Below are 19770 nucleotides of genomic sequence, written 5' to 3' on the forward strand. Positions count from 1 at the left end.
AAATGGCATCAGAATATATGCCTGAACTCCTTCTGTCCCTGCTCAAATCAGGAATCCAATTTCCCTGATCAAAAATCCTATTTTAACCTAAATAATCTCTCAGATGTCAAAACCATTAGGTTAAGAGTCCATGCTTTCATATATAAGCCACCCTTTCTCTTTGAGGTATGGAACATTTAATAACAGTAATTATATCAGCAAATACTTACATACCACTTACTATATGTCTAACCTTCTAACTGCTATATGCATACATTAATTCATTTAATCTCCATAACAACTCTATAGGTAGCTGCTATTATTACCGTGTTTTAGTGACAAGAAAATGGAGGCACAAGGCCAGGCATGGTGGCTAATGCCTCCCAGCATTTTGGGAGGCCAAGGCGGGCAGATCACTTGAGGTCAGGAATTCGAGATCAGCCAGCCTGGCCAACACAGTGAAACCCAGTCTCTAGTAATAATACTAGAAATTAGCCAGGAGTGGTGGCACACACCTGTAATGCCAGCTACTCAGGAAGCTGAGGCACAAGAATCACTTGAACCCGGGAGGCAGAGGTTGCAGTGAGATCACACCACTGCACTCCAGCCTGGGTGACAGAGTAAGACTGTGAAAGAAAAAAATTAAAAAAAAAGAGAAAAGAAAGAAAACAAAGGCACATAATTAACTTCACCATAGCAACAGGGCAAATAAGCAGCAAAGCCAGGAGTCAATGCAGGTAGTCTGGCTCCAAACCACTCCACCATATGCAACTAAAGGTAAGGAGCACATAGAAACTCCATTTCTTCCCACTGTTCCAGTTCCCTTTTGCTATTTCATTCCTTTGACTGCATTTACTGAGCACTTACTAAATGCAGCTAAATAAAGTATGTGCCTGGAACTAAATTCACTAACTTAAAGAAAATCAAGCAGCCATGCACAAACAGAAGAAAATTTAAAAACAAAAATTAAAATACTTAGAATCCTATCCAGTGTAATGAAGCGAATTTATTTAACAATTCTTGGTCCAGTTTTTGTCCATTCGCTATTCCGTATCTCCCTGCCTCCCTCAGTGTAACTCTTCACCTGAAGGAAAGAATGGAACAACAAAAAAAAAGACAGTAAACTTTGGGGGCATTTTCATTTCCTAGTGCCAAGTGAGCGTACGAACAATGAAGAAGTTCAGTCTTGCAAAAAAGGAAATTATTTTTTATGCCATCAGGAGCCAATTACTGACACAAGACTAAGTATAAGCCCCGAATTTCTTCCATCTTTGATTCTCTTTTGGCATCATTTTCAATAAATGATTTACAAGTTGAAATGTTCTCTTCAGGGTTAAGAGGCTGGAACAGAACACAATGATACTCTACTTCTATAAAACCAGTGCATGTTAAAGCATGGCCGAACTTAAGAATCACTTGGGATGCTTGAAAAACAACAATAACAATACTAGGGTCTCATTTGGAGAATCTAATTTTTTTAAAGGGTGGGTGGGGAGGAAAGGAAAAAGATGCTGGAGGCTTACCGAGATAGTCTAATTTAATTGTTCAGTGACAGTGCTGGGCATTGGTAGCTTTAAAAGTTTTCCAAGTGATTGTAATGTGCAACCATGCTTGCAAGGCAGTTTAAATGCAACCCAAACCTTCTCAAACTTTAATATACATATAAATCACCTAAAGACCTAATTTAAAATGCAGATTCTGATTCAAAAGGTAGGCCATGAGATTCTGTATTTCTACCATGCTTCCAGGCAATGTTGTTGCTGCTATTATGTGGACCACACTTTTGAGCAACACTGTTCTATACCTTCCTTAACAAATTATAATTACTAAAAGTGAGAAGGAATGGAAAAGATATCACGAGTCAAGGCAATATGGATTATTTCATTTTTATGTAAAAGAGGTAACTGTTTTTGACAAACAACTGGAACCCACAATAAATGCTTACAGAACACAGGGCTACTGTGAACTAAATCAGTTAATATGCATAAAACATGAGAGACTGTTCCTAACCCAGAAACAGTACTCAATAAGTATTAGTTATCACATTGATCTTTTTTTAACAAATGAGTGGCAAATGATGACTAACCATATCAAGAAAACTCAATGCAGATATATAACTTATGTTCTAGAAAAAATACAACTTCTACTGCTTACAATCTTCATATTGTGTCATGTTCTTTTATGCCTTAGACCATTAGGTACAGAATTTTAAACACTAGCCTCACAGTTAGAATGTGCGCATTCATTAACATGATGTCTGGGATCTGCTTTACAATACTTTGGCAAAGAAAAAAGAAGAGTAATCCTAGCACTTTGGGAGGCCAAGGTAGGCGGATCACTTGAGGTCAGGAGTTCGAGACCAGCCTGACCAACATGGCAAAACCCTATCTCTAATAAAAATAAAAACATTAGCCAGGCGGGGTCGCATGTGCCTGTAGTCCCAGCTACTCAGGAGGCTGAAGCAGGAGAATTGCTTGAACCCAGGAGGCAGAGGATGCAGTGAGCCGAGATTGCACCAATGTACTCCAGCATGGGCGACACAGTGAGACTCTGTCTGCAAAAAAGGAAGGAGGGAATAAAGGTAATGTAATAAAATCTCCATAAGTAATCTATGGAATAGGTATTTGGGGGTTAACTGTCCTCCTAAGTTCTACATATATTTGACATTTTTTCAAAATATTTTTAAACGTTCTATTTTTAAGTTCCAGCTTGATCACTTACTAGCTCTCTGATCATGAGAAAATTATTTAGCATCTTTGATTCACAGACTTCAGAACAGATTTCCATATTAACCTCCTCACAGGATTACCTTAGGGATTAAAAGAAACAGTATTAGTAAAAATAACTGACACCAAGTAGGTCACATCATAAAGGTAAATTTAAATTTAATCCAGATAGCTTCAATTTTAAGAGAAGCAAAAAGAATGGTAATGTGTTTCTAAAATTGAAACAGGTGAATCTGTAAAGACTGAAGAGTGCCATCTTCTTGCCATTTCAGCTTTTTCTACTGCCTCTTAACATTCTAGACCAGATTCCATCACAAACAGCAACAGGTAGCATTTAATGAAGTCTCCAAAATGCTGTGTCCTGAAATAAATGCATCGAAATGTTTCCTGCATGGCAACACAAATCAACTAAGGGTAGCCCATCGACAAACACCACTTCTAGCTGCTATACTATTCTGTGTTCTACAAGTAACATAAGCTTTTCCTCCCACTCACTCCCTTCATTCACAAACATCTCTGACCAAGTAGCTGGGGATAACAATTCAAGAGAAAAGGAACCTCTTAAATATAGGCTAAATAATCAAAAGCAGAAGATCCCTTCTGGGGCTGGCTCTTCACAGGACAGAAGTTCAAATATGAATAGGCAGCATCTATCTGCCTATTCTGAGGCATAACTACAAAATCATTTTAAAATATACATTATTGGTGGTAATTCCATCATTCTTTAAATAAACAAATCACTCACAAAATCTCATAGTCAGAAACCTTGTGAAGAAGGAAAGGGGTAGACTTTCATCCATGTGGTCATAATATACAGTTCAGCATAAGAGTGAAAAGGAAATAATTATTTAAAATAGTGAATGTACATATGCACATTTCCATTTTTTAAGAATATGAAGAACACTCTTACTTCTGTCCAAGACAATTGAATTTCAATCAAATATTGTTACTGAACCAAATATTGTGACTGAATGTGACTCCAGCTTGCCTCTCTTCCATAAGAAAAAATTCTAAAACCTGGAATCTACTACAAATATGTTAACCTCTCTCGTTAGCTCAAGAAAGAACAAAAACAGTGAAGTGAACTTAGAAGTTGTATTTACTAGGGGAATTCCTGAAAGAAGAGCTCTCATAATCTTCTACTTTAAAATTTCACTTGTAAGACACAAATTAAATCTACATTTGTGGGGAGGGGGGGAAGACAAGAAAAATCCAAGCATGCCTCTTACATATTTTCTCACTTGGTTCACATGTACTACCACTGTAATGTTTAATCACTGGTTATTTTACTTTGATATTCCTATCTGAATACAGACTTACCTGATATTTTTCCTATACTTATAACATTCAAATTAGCTGTATATGCATAATAAATGTTGGGCATAATCACAGCGTCAATTTTCTTGTAAAGCAGAGCTTATTTCAGGCAAGGTCTAGCTTCAGAACTGAAATAAACACACACAGCAGGAAAGTTATAATGTATATTTTGTTTTTTCAGGCCATGAAAACCCTTACATTTCAATAAGTATATATTAACAAAATGAGAACTGTCAACAAAACACTTTAGTTGTGTGAAGGTTACTCAAATTTTTCATCTACGCGGTACTGGACATCCTTTGTAAACAAAAACCAAAAAATATATATTTGAAGTTCAGGGTCCACAAAAACATCACAGGGAAAAAAAAGAAGAAAAAGAAAATATGAACTTAAGCTGATTCCAGCAGGAAGAAATTTTCCCACATGCAGAGGTATTCACCATGAAGCAAGAGATAGTAAGAGGCCTCAGTGTGAAATTGGAGCTCCCCGAATTTACAGACCCAGGAAATCAGGGCAGGGTGTTAAATCTTCCCTTACACCTAAATCTATTAACTGCAACTACCTCAACCACAGAATTTCTCAAAGTAAATCAAACCTGGTTCAGATGGATTCAAAATACGTTTATGAATCACAAGAACAAACAAATGTCTCCAATCACCTGCCTCAGGAGAAGCATTAAAAATCTCAGTTATCATCTTTTCTTTCAAACAATTTAAGAAGTGCGTAACCAGCCTAACCCTAAACATTCACCATAGTACAGGAATAGTTAAAAGTTGTAAATGAAAAATTCTGATCTCAAAACAATTCACATTTGCATCTAAAATGTTACAATGAAACCACATAACTCCCTCCTCAAAATGTTTCATGTGATGTCTCCTTGAAGTGGCTTTCACTTTAGCTATGTGTGGCTTCCTTTATTTGCTTCAGCAACGAAAATATGAAAATGAATACAGGCATACCTCACTTAATGTGTTTTGCTTCACTGCACTTTGCAGGTATTACATTTTTTACAAACTGAAGATTTATGGCAATTCAGTCACAAGCAAGTCTAGCGGTGCCATTTTTCTATCAGCATGTGCTCACTTTGTGTCTCTGTGTGACACTTTGGTAATTCTCATAATATTTCAAACTTTTTCATTATTATTATCTGTTATGGTAATCTGTGATCCATGGTTTTGTATGTTACTATTGTAATTGTTTTAAAGCACTTCGTGCCACACCTATACAAGACAACAAATTTAACAAATAAATGTGTGTGCTCTGACTGCTCTGCTGACCAGTCATTCCCCAATCTCTCTCTGTCTCTCCTTGGGTCTCCCTATTCCCTGAGACAAAATAATATTGAAAATGAGGCTAAACAATAACCCTAAAGTGGTCTCTAAGTGTTCAAGTGAAAAGTCACACATGTTTCACTTTAAATCAAAAGGTAGAAATGATTAAGTTTCTCGAGCAAGGCATATCAAAAGTGGAGACAGGCCCAAAGCTAGGCCTCTTGTGCCAAACAGCCAAGTCGTGAATGCAAAGGAAAAGTTCTTCAAAGAAATTAAAGGTGCTATTTGTGCATTTGTAGTGAACACACAAATGACAAGAAAGCCAAAGAGCCTAATGGCAATATAAGAAAAGTTTCTGTGATCCAGATAGATGAAACCAATCACAGAATTCTCTTAAGCCAACACCTAATCAGCAGTAAGACCCTAACTCTCTTTAATTCCATGGAGGCTGAGAGAGGTGAGGAAGCTGCAGAGGAAAAGCTGGAAATCAGCAGAAGTTGGTTCACGAAGTTTAAGGCAAAAAGTCATCTCCACAACATAAAAGTGCAAAGTGAAGCAGCAAATTTTAATGCAGAAGCTACAGCAAGTTATCCAGGAGACCTTGCTAAGATCATCAATGAAGGTGGCTACATTCAACAACAAATTTTCAATAGGGATGAAACAGCCTTCTATTGGAAGAAGATGCCGCCTAGGACTTTCACAGCTAGAGAGGGAAAGTCAACTCTCGGCTTCAAAATTTCAAAGGACAGGCTGACTCCCTTTTTTAGGGGCTAATGCAACTGGTAACTTAAGTTGAGGCCAGTGCTCATTTACCATTCTGAAAACCCTAAAGCTCTTAAGAATTATGCTAAATCTACTCTGCCTGTGCTCTGTAAGTGAAACAACAAAGCCTGGATAACAGCACATCTGTTTACAGCATTGTTTGCTGAATATTTTAAGCTCTTGGCTGAGATTGAGATTTTCTGCTCAGAGAAGAAAAAAATTCCTTTCAAAATATTACCGCTCTTTGCAATGCATCTAGTCACCCAAGAGCTCTGATCTTGTACACAGCATCCATTCTGCAGTCCATGGATCAAGGAGTAATTTAAACTTTCAAGTTTTACTATTTAAGAAATACATTTCATAAGACTATCACTGACATACATAGTGATTCCTCTAACAGATCTGGACAAAGTACATTGCAAATCTTCTGGAAAGGATTCACCATTCCAGATGCCATTAAGAACATTCATGATTAATGAAAGAGGTCAAAATATCCACATTAACAGGAGTTTGAAATAAACTGACTTTGAGGAATTTAAGCCTTCAGTGGAGGGAGTAACTACACATGTGGCAGAAATATCAAGAGAACTAGAATTAAAAGTGAATCCTGAGGACAGGACTGACTTGGTGCAATACCATGATAAAATTTTAATGGATAAAGAGTTGCTTCTCAAAGATGAGCAAAGAAGGTAGTTTCTTTGGAATCTAAAAAAAACTCCTTTCTTTGCTCATCCTTGAGAAGCAACTCAAAGGATTTTGAATACCACATACACTCAGCTGATAAAGCAACAGCCACCCCAAGACACTGAAAGTTCAGATGATCATTAGCACAACAGTTATGTATTTTTTAAGTGAAGTATGTACACTGCTTTTTCAAACATAATGTTATTGCACACTTAACAGACTACAGTAGTGTAAACATAACTTTAACATGCATTGTGAAACCAAAAAGTTTGTGTGACCAGCTTTCTTGTGAAATTTGCTCTATTGTGGCACTTTGGAATATCTCCAAACCCACAATATCTTCAAAATATGCCTGTATAAAGCCACAATATCTCCAAAATATGCCTGTATAAAAAAAGCAATGTCTACAAAAAACGGCTAACAGTGTACAATAACTAGCACTACATTGTTTTCCAGTCTTAACCTAGGGGAAAAACTTAAGGTCCAATTAAAATGACTTCTTTATGGACCTCATAGTTGGTACTTCATGTTTTGGATCGTCTGTGTTGTAACACCATAATAAGGTCAATAATGCCAAGAAAAGCATAATTTATGGTCCAGTCCCATTGTTGTGGGCCTCAACTACATATTTCTACAAAGAAGACAAAAATGTTTACCCCACGAAAAGTAATAGATTTTTCTCCCACAGAAAACGCCACAGATGTTCAGCCAAAATGATTTCCAGGAGCAACGATATTTTATATAAAAACAAATCCCTAATAACTAAGTATTTTCTATCAATTCATTGACACTATGTAATATATTTGGCCTCATCTTGCTTTCAAGTTAGTGTTATGGTGGTAAAAGCCCAGGATCTGAGACAAGATTTGGAGTCCAAATACCTGATCCACCACTTACTCACTAGGAAACTTCGCATAAGGTACTTAAAATGAGGTAATATACACGCAAGGCATGGATATTAATGCCATTAAAATTTTTAGAATACAAAGCTCAAAAAATATCAAAACACTCTATTGCTTGTTTTCTTTGAGCAAGATCCTATGGAGAAGCAAACTCACCTACAAATTAACAGTGTTCTCTTCAAATATGTGTAAAATATTACAAAACATATGCCAAAAATAAAGGCACACATTCTCTAATCATTATCCTTAGAAAGTTCATTTCTTCCACTCCCTGAAATCACAAAAGATTAAAGCTCAAGGTAGGCAAAAACACTAGACATTCTTTAAAAAGTTATCATTCTGAAGTAGAGCTACAGAAAAATATACTAGGTAAGAAAAACATCAAGGATAACAATTGCTCATGCACCTCCCTTTTCTACAGAAGCCACAGCTTATTAACACGAGGAATTTGTCCCATGTTACATATGCAGAATCAAAGCAATTAGTGAATACACTCACCCAAAATGACTGGCTCCAAAAATGAATTTAGTAGCCATGTTTGGGTAAATGTCTAGACAAATACACTAATGGCGTAAATTGGAACAAATAACTAAAAAGAATAGGTAAAAGTATTTCAGATTCTTTTTTAAGTCTCAAAAGGCTAGAATCAGAGGTTAGCAAGAATAAATCGAACTGAGATATTACTTTCAATTTTGTGTTTACAAATAAAAATTACAAAATCTAGAGTAAAGGAGACTGGGTTTATAAGTTCATCACATGAAAATGCTCAGGGAAAGTCAGGTATTCCTTAAGTTCAAAGAATGAGAGAAAGTAATTCAACTAGAGCTAAAGTATAACATGGGTCGGAAGAGAGGAAGTACTTTGCTTCATTATTCTTGCGTAATAAACAGAAATATCTTCTCCTGTCAATTTGTTGTAAAAACACAAATGAAGAATAATGTGCCAGGCATTGCACTAAGCACAGGAGAGATCAAGTGGATAAGACCCTGCCCCTCAGAGATTTCTCAGTTAATGAAGAAAAAATGCTGCAAACATTTGTGATCCATTGTGCATACAAGGGATGAGAAGTAGCACAGACAGCTGGTAAGGGTTTCAGAGAAGTTTCACACAGGAGAGACAGACTAAAAGTGTTCCATGCAGAGGTAAAGCAAATGAAAAGCAGGGAAGGTGTGCTTTGGGTGTTTAAGTCCTTCAGCTCAATCGACTTTTATTATATGCCAAACTCAGATAAACATTCAGAATACATATACAAATAAAAAATGCTCCCAGCTCCCAAAAATTTATATTCAAATAAATTGGAGACTTAAAATAAGTTCAGTACAATGTAACATATGCTATATTATAAGTATTTTCAGAATTCATGTGATAGGGTCAAATTCCATAATATATAGAGTTCCTGCAAACCAGTAAACAAAGGGATCAACCACCAAGTAGGTATTGGCATAATCAAATGTTCATTTTAGAAAAATAATGCTAGTGACGAATGTAACAAAACACATGTATGCAAGAGAAAAAGGTTGAAAGCAGAGACACTGATGTTGCGAGGCTCCTGCAGCACTAGGTTAGAAGTATTTAAAAGACTTGAACTGAAAGGTATGTTTAGTTGACTGGATGGGTGGTGGTGACATCACCAAGCATAGGAAACACAGGAGAAAAGACACCCAACTGTATTTTCACCATACCTATCCACGGCAACTGTTGTATATTTGAGAGACAGCTCAAGAGAAAAGACTAGGTTGCAAATACAGACATGCCAGTGATCAGCCTACAGGCAGTAATCAATCCTATAAGTGTAAGGACATGAGACTGCCTAGAAGAAGGTATAAAGGGATAAGGGAACATCAACATTTAGGATTCAGTCAAGATGAGATAGCAAAAAAGCTGAGAAAAAAGAAAGTCATGAAAGCCAATGAGGACAACCTTTCGAGAAGAACAAAGTGATACCATGTCAAATATCACAGAAAGCAGCCATTGGACAGCTACTGTCAACCTGCCTCAGTGGATTGGTAGGGTTCCCCAAATGACTGTACAATGGATTTGACAGCGGATAGGAGGTGAGGAAGTGTATTACTTTAAAGATAAGTATTACTCCTTCTAGAAGTAAAAAGCATGTCTTTCAAAGGAGCTGTCCAGCAGCAAAATTACAATACCTAACATATATTGGGAACACTTTCCATGCAGGCACTAACGCTAGATATTTTACATAATATTCCTTACGCCGTTACAACAACCTTAAAAACTTAGTATAGTTTCCAAATTTCCATAAGAAAAATGGGTTCAGAATGGTTACATGACTTGCCCATGGACACACAGTTGGCATATGGAGGACAGAGGATTTAAATCCAGGTTTTGTCTAGCTGTAAACCAATGCTCTTTCCACACTGTGATGCTGTCTCCCCATCACTGGAAGTATGTGGAGGGAGGCAGAGTGAAGAGTCGCTTGTTAACCATCTAACAGAAATACCTTTTCTTTTTGAAAGATAGTTTAACCAGCTCACTTCTGAGCCCTCTTCCACCTTCAATCGTCTATGATTCTATCTCATATACCCTGCTCATAAGTGAGTTATAATGGCTGCAGAATTCCAAATATAATGCCTTTTTTTTTTTTTTTTTTTTTTTTTTTTGAGGCAAGGTCTCATACTGTTACCCAAGATGGAATGCAACGGCATGATCATGGCTCACCACAGCCTCAACCTCCTGGGCTCAAGCGATCCTCCCACCTCAGCCTCCTGAGCAGCAGCTGGGACAACAAGCATGCACTACCACATCCAGTGTTTTTTTTGTTTTGTTTTGTTTTTTGTAGAGACGAGGTCTCACTATGATGTCCAGGCTGGTCTCAAATTCTTAGGCTCAAGCCATTCTCCCACCTCAGCCTCCCAAAGTATTGGGATTACAGGCATGAGCCACTGTACCTGGCCTCAATCTTCATTTTTTTCTCATATTATCAAACTAATTTTAATGCCTGCTAAAATTCATACGTAATAGGAAGACAATCTATAATTAAAATCGTCTCTTTTTAAGTGGAAAGCAAAGACTTATCGACATTGAATCTCCCATGCTTTGTATAGCACTAGGCACAGAATGGCATTCAGTGTTTTGGAAATGAGTGAATGAAGGAATGGTCTGCCTCTTGTCTTTGATAACACTGACTATCATGTCAGGCAAAAATGGGCATCCATCTTTATTTTAAAATAAGCTCAAAGTCATAACACATGGCAATATATCCTACACTTCTCACAAATTAATACTGATTACATTTATTTTTGCAAAAAACGAAAACACAGTCTATGGAGGCAGCTTATCACTCCCTTTTCTGCATTCCCACAGTAGGATGTAGCACCTTCTGCTATTAAAGTAAGCACAACCTATACTGTGGTTTCCTTTTGCTTCTCACACTGGACAGTAACCTTCAGATTGCCTACATTATGTTAGGCCGCAAGAACATAGTGCAGAGCCATACACGTAGTGAGCACTAAAAGTCTGACACATACGTAAGCAGGATGGTTAGATCGATGGCTTAATTAGTAGAAGCAGTATCTTTCTAACAGCCATTTTACACTCAAGCAAATAATCTACTTACCAAGCAGGAGATTATATCATATGAGAAATAGGGACGCACGGAAAACCCAGTGACACTTTTTTTTTTTCTCTTTTTTGAGGCAGAGTTTCGCTCTTGTCGCCCAGGCTTGAGTGCAAGGTCGTGATCTCTGCTCACTGAAACCTCCGCCTCCCAGGTTCAAGCGATTCTCCTGCCTCAGCCTCCCAAGTAGCTGAGATTACAGGCACCCGCCACCATGCCCAGCTAATTTTTATATTTTTAGTAGAGACGGTTTTTCGCCATGCTTGCCAGGCTGGTCTAAAACTACTGACCACAGGTGATCCACCCACCCAGCCTCCCAAAGTACTGGGATTACAGGCGTGAGCCACCGCGCCCAACCCCCGAGTGACACTTTCAAAGAGGCATGGGATATGGATTTAAAAAGAAGCGTGAAAGTTCACTCTCAAAAAGGCAACTGAATAACAGGATTTTTTTCCTAGATTCAACATTATCCAAAGGGAAAAAAATTTAAATTATCCAGTTCAGTAAATTATGTTTTAAAGATCAGGTACTTTTGAAATATCAAAAAGGCCATTCTTATCTTAAAAAATCATGAAATTTCAGGTATGGTAGTCCCTGGAGATGTGTGAGAAGACCTCATAAAGCACTTTGAAGTCACCCCAAATGTGCCTACCTAAATGTTTCAAGATCTATTCAATTTACAGACCTGGCTAGCAAAGGGACAGTCTCTCATGACAAGTCTCGGCCTTTCTTCCCTCCAGATATACATGATATAACATTCACTTCTATGAAACACTAGGAAAAACAAATCCAAATTCTAATGAACCAACATAAAAAAAAATGTTCAGGGAAATACACACATATGTAATTTCCACTGTGAAAGACTTATCAGTAAGATCCAGCAACAGAAAGTTATACAAAATGCCCACCATGACAGTTGCAGCTCCATCCCTTCATGTCAGAAAGCAAGGGAAAGTAGCATTTTAGGGTTGAATGTGAATCCACTCTTGTTTATACATAGATATCTTAAAATAAGTCATTGGCAAACTTCTGTAGGTTACCAGTAGCTGTTAATACCTCACAGCTGAGTCTAACGCAACAATGTGTTGTGATACCATAGTTGGAAACCACTGGTCTCCTTCATATCTCAGTGAAACTCAAACTAGTTATCAAATTACAATCAAATTCATTACATTTGCCAAATTCAACGGCATTAGGAGCAGACAATCTTCAAAGATTAGGCACAAGTGAAAGCAAGCACAAGAGGAAGGTTTGGCTCTGGTCAAGTGAGGTGCTGAGCTAGCTGTCTTTGTGGCGTGATTTGAAAAGTAAACAAAGGAGCAAAGCCTGTCTTTCACTAGCCCCACTATCACCACATGGTCCTATGCTTTCATCCTGTCTGACCACTGCACTCCAGCCTGGGCGACAGAGCGAGACTCCGTCTCAAAAAAAAAAAAAAAAAAAAAAAAAAAAAAAAAAAAGAAAGTCACTGTTAAAACACATCTGCTATCTAGGTTTTACAGAGATTTCTACTTATAGACCAGATTAGGCATTTGATGACTTGAAACTGAGTAAGTCATGGAAAAAAAATAACAAGGGAATTTCAGTGGGAAAGGCATAAGAACTAAGAGCATCATGACTGTGGCAATTCTCACCCTCGCAAGGGGTATCACGGGATGCTAAACTGGGCCCACCTGTAAAGGCTTTTGAGTTCCAAGTTGGCATGAGGACACCGAAGGGCAAGCAAGAGTACCAAGCACCAAGCACGAGATGCTGGAGGTTCTGTGGAATAAGTCAGTCAAGATCAACCTTTGTTTACTTCTCCAGTTTCAACGGACTCCAACAGCCTGACTTGGGTTTAAAGGCAGACTCCTGGGCAACAGAGCGAGACTCCGTCTCAAAAAAAATAAATAAATAAAAATAAAGGTAGACTCCTAGGATGGAGGAGGACCTAGAAACTGCCAGGCATAGGCGGCTCACACCTGTAATCCCAGCACTTTGGGAAGCCAAGGTGGGTGGATCACCTGAGGTCAAGAACTCAAGACCAGCCTGGTCAATATGGTGAAATCCCATCTCTACCAAAAATACAAAAAGAAAAAAAAAATTAGCCAGGTGTGGTGGCGGTGCCTGTAATTCCAGCTACTTGGGAGGCTGAGGCATGAGAATGGCTTGAACCCAAGACGCGGAGGTTGCAGTGAGCCAAGATCGCACCATTGGGCTCCAGCCTGGGCAACAAGAGCAAAACTTTGTCTCAAGAAAAAAAAAGCAAACAAAAATACGCTACGTGAGGAATAGCTAGAAGACTAAAGAACGAGAAAGCTGGCCGGCTGCAGTGGCTCATGCCTGTAATCCCAGCACTTTGGGAGGCCAAGGCAGGTGGATCACTTGAGGTAAGGAGTTCAAGACCAGCTTGACCAACATGGTGAAACCCTGTCTCTACTAAAAATACAAAAAAATTAGCCAGGCAAGGCGGCACATGCCTGTAGTCCCAGCTACTCGGGAGGCTGAGGCACAAGAATCGTTTGAACCCCAGGAGCTGGAGGTTGCAGTGAGCCAAGATCGTGCCACTGCTCTCCAACCTAGGCAACAGAGTGAGACTTAAAAAAAAAAAAAAAAAAAGAAAGCTGTTTTTAATATCAAATGAGCTCTCTGGAGGCAACCAGGTAAGACTCATTCTATGGAATTCTGTAGGGCAATGCTAAGAATAAGGAAGCATATTCAAAGTGTCAGATTGTAATCAAGCATAAGAAAATATTCCTTGAAAGCAGAGTTGTCCAGGATGGAGTGAGAGGTATATGGAATAGAGAGAGCTGCCTCTCACTAGATGTGTACATGCAGGGATGGGATTCTATCCATCAGAGAGGCTGGACAAGGAGTTCCACATTAGAGATAGCCTGAGCTAGAATTCTGGTGTACCTTCCAATTCTAGGAGTCTGATTTGTATGCCTAAATTCAAGCATGAGCAAGTGTAAGAGATAAAAGGTCTCTCCTACATCCCCCAATCCTTCTCCCCAACAAATAGAGGATTTTGAGCCAGATAGAAAATTAGATTTATTTCCAAGGATCCTTCCAGCTTCAAAACGCCATTTGGTTTACACTATTCTTCAGCATACATAAAGTTCACATTTACAACCAAAATAAATGAGAATCATTTATTCTCTCCATTCAGAAGATTCCCATAAACCATCCCAAAGTTGAATGCCCCTAACTGGTTAAATTTTTTTAAAAATCACCTAATTCTCTGAAGCTTCTAAATATTTTCTCTCTGTAGTTGACTGGGGTGATGAACAACATCTGAGTATGATCAACTACAGAAAGATGTTCTAACATTTGAAGCCTGTAGTTAAATCACCACTCACCCTTTTTTGTTCAGACTGAAAAATCTCTCAGTTCCTGTCACAATTTATTTAGAGTCCCTTAATCATCTTGGGGGCTATTTTATAAAACATACTCCAAAATTTAACACATCCATTTCTGGAAGGGCACGTGGAATGAGACAGAGTACTCAGGGAGAATGCTGACCAGAGGCAATGACAACAGAGATTCCCTCCTGGCTGCTGAATGCAAACGAACAGAAGCTAACAGTGAGATTTTATGTAGGAAACTATAATTTCCTTAGTCTTCAACTCTTTGAAATGAAAGTATTTCTGTGTTAGTAAGACAAAGTATATCCTGGCCCATGTGAGAGACTGGAAATACTGGTTCAGAACAAAAATAAAACGGAGTTTGGAAAGCCCCAGCTGGCTTTCTTTAATCAGAAGTCATACAACCACTTCTGGGGTAGTGCAGCTTTAGTGGTCTTCTGTAAGGATGGGACTAAGATATACCTCACTATACTGCCACTCTATTGGTGTGGATTCCAGTACTGAGCTTTTCTAAAAACACTCACCATGCAGACATGCCATCAGGAGAGGTGACTCATGAGCAGCCTGTACTTGTGATGGGCCTGAACATTTTTCATTGGTATATACACAGTAAGTCATCACCTATCGGGATGTATAGCATGTTTTAATCTTTGTTCTAATTCCTAATCTTACACATTTTTATTCATTTCAATTTGTACATTGTGAAGACTAATATGGGCCTCCCACATGCTTGTCAAATGTCTCTCCCCTCAACTTAGTATCATCACCTGTCTTCCTGAGAAAGAAACCATCACTCATCTTTGAGGAAATCAACCTATACACCTTGTGACAATAATCCATTAAAAGCCAACCACTCCCCATGGGAAAGCCACTTCTGCCAGTTATGCTTCTGCATGCTGGCTACTGAGCAACAATCATATAATGCCAGTTAATAAAATACAGCACTTCAAAACCTCACAGGAAAACACACTTCTACAAAGACTGGAGCTTACAAGTCAAGAAACTCATCAGACGTTTGCATACTGATCATGATTTAAGACTGACAAAATTTCAAAACATAAAGGAACCCTATAATTTAGAAATTTAAATCCATCTTATCCTTTATGTTATTTCATTCCCTTAACAACCATGTATCAAATGCCTATTCTACAGCAGGCCCTGTGCTAGAGCTAAAGATACAAAAGTAGATAGAACTTCTGTCTCTAGGACTTTCCAATTCCTGGGGAGGAGATGTAGACAAGGAAACAAGTCATCACAGCAACATGCTTTTATCAAGGTGTTCTCTGTGAGAAGGAAGAGGCTCAATTCCTTTATTCTAAGTGAAGGTGTCAGGAGATGCAGGTCCAGAGGATGCAACTTCTGAACTGAAGCTCGAAAGAAGACAACTGAATGATCAGGAGAACGTTTGTTATCCCAATAATCAGGCCCACACAAAACAGGAATGTGTGTAACTTTAATAGCATTAAATATAATGAACCAACAATGCCATATTTATCATTTTTTAAAATGTAGTTCCTTTGTAAAAAGCAAACAAAAAATAAAATAAACTTGAATTCCTGATTCAGGTTCCATTCTTTTAAGAATATATCCTGCTTTTAATTTAACTTGATAAAATGGCATAACTTATAAGATGTTTTAAAAACAAATGTCAACAGATGGCTCAAAGCCCACTTGTAAGAATCTAAGGAGTCAACAGCGTTAGTGCTACCTTTTTCTTAACTTTTCATAGCCTGTGTATCTTTCCACTGGAAGGCACCCAATGACGTTTTGGGGGCCAGAGAAGGGAATGAGGTCCGGTTGGAGAAGGCTGCATTACAAAAGCATTATAGGAAATTATATATTGAGATGTAAACAGGGAAACAGGTTTTTTCCAATTTGTTTTCTTTTTCATGAAATTTACTGGGTCATTTTATCTTCAATTCCATGTCTAGACAATAACTAAAATACACAAATCACCCAATAAATCAAACACTCATTGATTAACGTATTTTTTCTCACTTGTCAGAAATTCATCAGCCTAAGGGGGAATACAATAAAAACTGAAAGACAGGTGTCAGGTTCAAGCAAATAAACTAAATTGAATAGAACTTAGCCTTTTATATTCAGCAGGGATAAAGTGAGTTCAAGTGACCAAACAAAACAGCTCTCATTCTAATTGTGTAACCTTATTAATGCGTCCTTCTCATACTCCATGCCCCGATTGGGCTGCAGAAAGAAGCATTCCAATTCGCCAGTCACCATACAGAACCATTTACAAATGGAACTTAAAATGATACACTCAAAATAAAAACAAAGGCTTCAGAAGGCACATGAGAATTTTGTAATGCCCGTATCATTCAATAAGAATTTATTCAACACATAATGAGCAAGGCATTGAGCTAGGGACCAATAAGACAATGGCCATTTTTTTCCAACTAAAACTTTGAATACAAATATTAACAATTTTATGCAACTTCCAAGTATATGCAGCAACCAAGACACATAGACACTGACAGACTAGAATTTCCAAAACATTTTTATATTACATAGAAACAACTGGACATTTTAAATAAAAACTACTACTAATTCTTCCCGAAAGAAAGGAAAACTGCGACAATAAAATCACCACAGAAAGACTCTCCTTAAGTCTAAGAATCTTAGAGCTGATGAAAATTTTTTAAATTTAGCTCCATATAAATAAAACTCTGTCTTCTGGTTTCAGTTGTCGAAAGTACCTGAAACTGACAAACATTGTAAAGTAGTATGTCATCATCTTGAGGTAGCTTTTATAAATCATTGATACCTACTTGTTTTCCTCTTTTGCAGAAAGACACACACAAAACTTCCAGTTGCAAGAGACAGAAGTTCACAGACAGGCAGACCATTTTTTAAAATAGAGTCACAGTATATTTTGCTGTGACTATCCAAAAGCATGGATAAGGAAAACAAAAAGAAGGAAAACAAAGTTCTATTCCTCTCTATGATGGTCTCAAAAAGAATCTACTTGAACTCCAAAAACATAGCATTTTAATAATTTATTGCCACTCCCTCAGTGAGGGCTTTTACTTTTTTAATATCTAAAGCTTCCACTATCCGAGTGCATATTTGTTAAAACGGATTTGAGATACCAGCAACTGGGCTAGGTCATAAAGTTGATAACCCATCTGATTTAAGCCATTATTCAGAACCCCTAACCATGGAGGAATACAATATTGTTATTTGACTTCTCAAATGAAATATAATTGATGGATTCATATAAAAGATGGAATTATTGTAAAATAAAATGATTTTAGAATGCTGAAAATGTCAAGAGTACTAAAGACTGAATTTACAGACTAAAATCCTATTTCATTGCACACATCAGTCCCATCTAATGACTGCTTTAAAAATAGGAATGCAACACCTCAGAATCACTGGCTGATATTTTTACCTGATCCTGCTCTAGAAATTAACAAAATCATCAAATCCGAGGATTTTGTTTGTCAAACCAGAGCATCAGTGTGGGTCATTATCTGGAGTTCAGACAAACAGGCTTAAGACAACATCCTTCAAAATGAAAGCAAATGACATTCCTTTGCAGGAGAGTATGCTATTCTATTTCTGTGTGTATATTTACCTGAACAGAAAGCAATGTTTAACAGTATTTCTTTAGTGAACCTCAGGCCAAGGTCAAACTAGATCATAATATTTATTACCAAAATTTTATGTCTGCTAAATACAGAAATACAAAAAGCTTCCTCTCCCAATCAAACTATTTTACATAGCTAATTATTTAGTAAAACAAAATGGGGAACGAAATGGGAAGAGACCTTAAATATACCAAAAGAAGTAGCCATTTGCTTTTTTTCTTTTCTTTTTTTTTTTTTTTTTTTAAGAGCTATGGTCTTGCTATGTTGTCCAAACTTCTACCTCAGCCTCCCAAAGTGCTGGGATTATACATGTGAGCCACCACACCTGGCCAGTGGCAATTTTCAAAAATATTTTTAAGTGAGAAAAGCCTCTTTAATAAAGAAAATAATTTGTTTACACTTACCTGTAACCATTCTATGTATTCTGTCTCCACTTCTTTAACTATAAAAATAAAATTCATCATAAGCTACTCTTGACCCAAGGCACTCATGGCTTTCAATACTAATGGTTCTGATTATTCTCAGGTGACCAAAAAATACATAACACATTGTCATTTCTAATTCTGTGTTAGCAGTGACTGAATCGCCATTATGAGGCAGTGGACAAAGTGTAACCACCCACTCCCATATCCCATTTGATTATCCTCTGGTCCTCACAAGTTGGCAGTGGATACAATTAATCCCCTTTTATGTATAGGGTAAGTTAGCCTGTGAAGTTATAACATATACCAGTGGAATTACAGAAAGTTGAAGTTTAAGGTCTCACCATATCCCTCTTATACATCAAGAGACTGCTACATCAGAAAGTTGCTGAAAAAAAATTGACAAAATGATTTTTAGTAATTGTCAAAATTCTGTATCATGAATCACCACCATTCTTCACAGTTCTGGAAGTATTCAAAATGGTAATTTAACCATCACATCTCCATTGCTGAAAGGAGAGTGAGTATCTCTGCAAAAATGCTGTTTTCCAATGAGGTCACCCTAAATGGATTCTTTATTTGGTGTCATAATTAGTTTCAAATTTACACATAGCTGACACAAAAAAAGATAAGGAAAAGCATGAGAGGCCAATTACAAAAATTATAAATGAATGGTATCTCAAAATCATATTTCATCTCTCTAAAATTACAAATAAAACAAAGAGACAAACAGATTTTAAAAGGCATATTTTTAAGCAAATCTTAGAGTAAACCTCATTAATTAGATTCTAGATGTTAATTTTTTCCTATTTTAACTGGATGTCTTAAGATACACTGTCCATTTAAAGTAAGGGTTCTGTTCCACACTTCCCAAAAAACCTATTATCTTCAAAATGTTGATTATTCTAATTGATGGCATTTTAGAATCACCAGAATTCCCCTGAATCCCAGTCTCAATTGTTACATTAATCATTAAATTTACTGAAAGTATTTACAACAATGTACTTGTGTTATATTCACTTTATAATAGTCCCGAAAGGAAATGTTAATAAATAGACCAACCTAACTTGTAACGAGCAGGATGATTTGCACATTGTTCACTAAGTATTGAAAATAATTTGTTCTCTTGGCATATTAACAATACTGGAACTACGTTGTTTATACTTTTTGATTAC

The 19770-nt window shown here is 37.3% G+C and overlaps 1 protein-coding gene across 1 annotated transcript in view; it reads right to left on the bottom strand.

The window, feature by feature from the left end:
* Nucleotides 1-19770, bottom strand: part of PPP3CA (protein phosphatase 3 catalytic subunit alpha) — a 331326-nt gene that overhangs the window by 306584 nt on the left and 4972 nt on the right. The gene's annotated exons all lie outside the window — the stretch shown is intronic.

The sequence above is a fragment of the Piliocolobus tephrosceles genome, chromosome 3, assembly GCF_002776525.5.
Source record: "Piliocolobus tephrosceles isolate RC106 chromosome 3, ASM277652v3, whole genome shotgun sequence".
NCBI classification, from domain to species: Eukaryota; Metazoa; Chordata; class Mammalia; order Primates; family Cercopithecidae; genus Piliocolobus; species Piliocolobus tephrosceles.